Source organism: Arachis ipaensis, chromosome B9 (genome assembly GCF_059453495.1).
Source record: "Arachis ipaensis isolate K30076 ecotype BB chromosome B9, ASM5945349v1, whole genome shotgun sequence".
NCBI classification, from domain to species: Eukaryota; Viridiplantae; Streptophyta; class Magnoliopsida; order Fabales; family Fabaceae; genus Arachis; species Arachis ipaensis.
The window spans coordinates 132,035,590-132,040,171 of NC_142444.1; the positions used below are offsets into that span (position 1 = coordinate 132,035,590).

Genomic DNA, 4,582 nt, shown 5'->3' on the forward strand with positions numbered 1-4,582 from the left:
GGATGTCTAATTTCCAACGCAATTAGAAGCGCGCCATTTTGAGGTATATAGCTCCATAAAATCCACTTTGAGTGCAGGGAGGTCAGAATCCAACAGCATCAGCAGTCCTTCTTCGACCTCTGAATCTGATTTTTGCTCAAGTCCCTCAATTTCAGCCAGAAAATACCTGAAATCACAGAAAAACACACAAACTCATAGTAAAGTCCAGAAATGTGAATTTAACATAAAAACTAATAAAAACATCCCTAAAAGTAACTAGATTCTACTAAAAACATACTAAAAACAATGCCAAAAAGCATATAAATTATCCGCTCATCACAACACCAAACTTAAATTGTTGCTTGTCCCCAAGAAACTGAAAATCAAATAGGATAAAAAGAAGAGAATATACTATAAATTCCAAACTATCAATGAAACATAGCTCCAATTAAATGAGCGGGACTTGTAGCTTTTTGCCTCTTGAATTGTTTTGGCATCTCACTTTATCCATTGAAGTTCAGAATGATTGGCATCTATAGGAACTCAGAGTTCAAATAGTGTTATTGATTCTCCTAGTTCAGTATGATGATTCTTGAACACATCTATTTTATGAGTCTTGGCCGTGGCCCTAAGCACTTTGTTTTCCAGTATTACCACCGAATACATAAATGCCACAGACACATAATTGGGTGAACCTTTTCAGATTGTGACTCAGCTTTGCTAAAGTCCCTAATTAGAGGTGTCCAGGGTTCTTAAGCACACTCTTCTTTTGCTTTGGACCTTGACTTTAACCGCTCAGTCTCAAGTTTTCACTTGACACCTTCACGCCACAAGCACATGGTTAGGGACAGCTTGGTTTAGCCGCTTAGGCCAGGATTTTATTTCTTTAGGCCCTCCTATCCACTGATGCTCAAAGCCTTGGGATCTTTTTTATTTACCCTTGTCTTTTGGTTTTAAGGGTTATTAGCTTTTTGCTCTTGCCTCTTGGTTTTAAAAGCTTTTGGCTTTTTCTGCTTGCTTTTTCTTTTTCTATATTTTTTTTTCGCCATTTTTTTCTTTCTTTTTTTTGCAAGCTTTGTTCTTTGCTGCTTTTTCTTGCTTCAACAATCATTTTTATGATTTTTTAGATTATCAAATAACATGTCTCCTTGTCATCATTCTTTCAAGAGCCAACATATTTAACATTCTAAAACAACAACTTCAAAAGACATATGCACTGTTCAAGCATTCATTCATAAAACAAGGAGAATTATCACCACATCAATATAATTAAACTAAGTTCAAAGATAAATTCGAAACTCATGTACTTCTTGTTCTTTTGAATTAAAACAGTTTTCATTTAAGAGAGGTGATGGATTCATAGGACATTCGTAACTTTAAGACAAAGTTACTAAATACTAATGATCATGTAATGAAGACACAAACATGGATAAGCACTTAACATAGAGAAAACGAAAAACAGAGAATGTAAGAACAAGGAATGAGTCCACCTTAGTGATGGTGGCGTTTCCTTCTTGAGGAACCAATGATGTCCTTGAGCTCTTCTATGTCTCTTCCTTGTCTTTGTTGCTCCTCCCTCATTGCTTTTTGATCTTCTCTTATTTCATGAAGGATGATGGAGTGCTCTTGATGTTCCACCCTTAATTGTCCCATGTTGGAACTTAATTCTCCTAGGGAGGTGTTGATTTGCTCCCAAGAATTCTGTGGAGGAAAGTGCATCCCTTGAGGTATCTCAGGGGTTTCTTGATGATGAGCTTCTTCATGTGCCTGTTGAGATCCATGAACGTGCTCTCTTGGTTGCTCCATCCTTTTCCTAGTGATGGGCTTGTGAGATGAATCTTTCCATCTCCCATGGCTCAGAGGTGGAAGCAATTGTCTTCCCTTTCCTCTTTCTTGAGGTTTCTCTGGCCTTAGGTGCCATTAATGGTTATGGAAAAACAAAAAAGCTATGCTTTTACCACACCAAACTTAGAATGTTGCTCGCCCTCGAGCAAAAGAAGAAAGAATAGAAGAAGAAGAAGAAGAAGAAGATATGGAGGGGATGGAGGAATGTGTGTATTCGGCCATATGGGTGGGATTGGGTGGGAAAGAGATGTTGAATTTTGAAGGTAGGTGGGTGTATGGATGTGAGTGGTGAAGTGGTTATAGGGAAGAGAGATTGAGGTGATTGATGAAGATTTTTGGGGAAGATTGTTTATGGGATTGTGTGAAATAGGGGTGAGAAGATGTGAGTGGAGGTAGGTGGGGATCCTGTGGGGTCCACAGATCCTGAGGTGATCCTGCGGGGTCCACAGATCCTGAGGTGTTCAAGGATTTACAACCTTGCACCAAATTAGGCATGCAAAATGCCCTTGCACACAACTCTGGGCGTTCAGCGCCAGATTGGTGCTTGTTCTGGGCGTTGAACGCCCATTTGTTGCCCATTTTTGGCGTTGAACGCCAGAACCATGCTTGTTCTGGGCGTTCAGCGCCAGCTCTTCTCCAGGGTGCAATTCTGGTGTTCAAATGCCCAGATGCTGCCCATTTTGGGCGTTCAGCGCCAGAACCATGCTCTGTTCTGGCATTGAACGCCAGCCAGATGCTTCTTACTGGTGTTTAAACACCAGTAAGGTCTTCCTCCAGGGTGTGATTTTTCTTCTGCTGTTTTTGATTCCGTTTTCAATTTTTATATTTATTTTGTGATTCCACATGATCATGAACCTAATAAAACATGAAAGAACAAGAAAAAAAAATTAGATAAATAAAAATTGGGTTGCCTCCCAACAAGCGCTTCTTTAATGTCAATAGCTTGACAGTGGGCTCTCATGGAGCCTCACAGATGTTCAGAGCTTTGTTGAGACTTCCCAACACCAAACTTAGAGTTTGGATATAGGAGTTCAACACCAAACTTAAGAGTTTGGTTGTGGCCTCCCAACACCAAACTTAGAGTTTGACTGTGGGGGCTCTGTTTTGAGAGAAGCTTACTGTGCCTCTTTTCCATGTTTACAGAAGGGTAACCTTGAGTTGTAAACACAAGGGAGTCCTCATTCAATTGAAGGACTAATTCACCTCTGTCAACATCAATCACAGCTCTTGCTGTGGCTAGGAAAGGTCTTCCAAGGATGATGAATTCATCCTCATCCTTCCCAGTATCAAGGATTATGAAATCAGCAGGGATGTAAAGGCCTTCAACCTTTACTAACACGTCCTCTACTTGTCCATAAGACTATTTTCTTGAATTATCTGCCATCTCTAAAGAGATTTTAGCAGCTTGCACCCCATAGATTCCTAGTTTCTCTATTACAGAGAGGGGCATGAGGTTTATCCCTGAACCAAGGTCACACAGAGCCTTTTCAAAGATCATGTTGCCTATGGTACAAGGTATTACGAACTTTCCAGGATCCTGTTTCTTCTGAGGCAATGTCAGTTGATCCAGATCACTTAGTTCATTGGTGAACAAGGGAGGTTCATCTTCCCAAGTCTCAATACCAAATAATTTGGCATTCAGCTTCATGATTGCACCAAGAAACTTGGCAGCTTGCACTTCAGTAACATCCTCATTCTCTTCAGAAGAAGAATACTCATCAGAGCTCATGAATGGCATAAGGAGGTTCAATGGAATCTCTATGTTCTCTAGATGAGTCTCAGATTCCCTTGGTTCCTCAAAGGGAAACTCCTTATTGATCACTGGACATCCCAGGAGGTCTTCCTCACTGGGATTTACGTCCTCCCCTTCCTCTCCAGGTTCGGCCATGGTGGTTATGTCAATGGCCTTGCACTCTCCTTTTGGATTTTCTTCTATATTGCTTGGGAGAGTACTAGGAGGGATTTCAGTGATCCTTTTACTCAGCTGGCCCACTTGTGCTTCCAAATTTCTAATGGAGGATCTTGTTTCATTCATGAAACTCACAGTGGCCTTAGATAGATCAGAGACTAAATTTGCTAAGCTAGATGGATTCTGCTCAGATATCTCTGTCTGTTGCTGAGTGGATGATGGAAAAGGTTTACTATTGTTAAACCTATTTCTTCCACCATTATTAAAGCCTTGTTGAGGCTTTTGTTGATCCTTCCATGAGAAATTTGGATGATTTCTCCATGATGAGTTATAAGTGTTTCCATAAGGTTCACCTAAGTAATTCACCTCTGCTATTGCAGGGTTCTCAGGATCATAAGCTTCTTCTTCAGAAGATGCCTCTTGAGTACTGTTGGATGCAGCTTGCATTCCATTCAGACTCTGAGAAATCATATTGACTTGCTGAGTCAATATTTTGTTCTGAGCCAATATGGCATTCAGAGTATCAACTTCAAGAACTCCCTTCTTCATAGCCGTCCCATTATTCACAGGATTCCTTTTAGAAGTGTACATGAACTGGTTATTTGCAACCATGTCAATGAGTTCTTGAGCTTCTGCAGGCGTTTTCTTTAGGTGAATGGATCCACCTGCAGAGGTATCCAATGACATCTTAGATAACTCAGACAGACCATCATAGAATATATCCAGGATGGTCCATTCTGAAAGCATGTCAGAAGGACACTTTTTGGTCAACTGTTTGTATCTTTCCCAAGCTTCATAGAGGGATTCACCTTCTTTCTGTCTGAAGGTTTGAACATCCACTCTAAGCTT

At 40.5% G+C, this 4,582-nt stretch overlaps 1 non-coding gene across 1 annotated transcript; it reads left to right on the forward strand.

Annotated features, from left to right (window-relative positions):
• Positions 1–4,474: 4,474 nt before the first annotated feature.
• LOC148546357 (small nucleolar RNA R71) lies at positions 4,475–4,582 on the forward strand. Its single transcript, XR_015901123.1, has one exon. It is a non-coding gene; the product is annotated as a small nucleolar RNA R71 (small nucleolar RNA).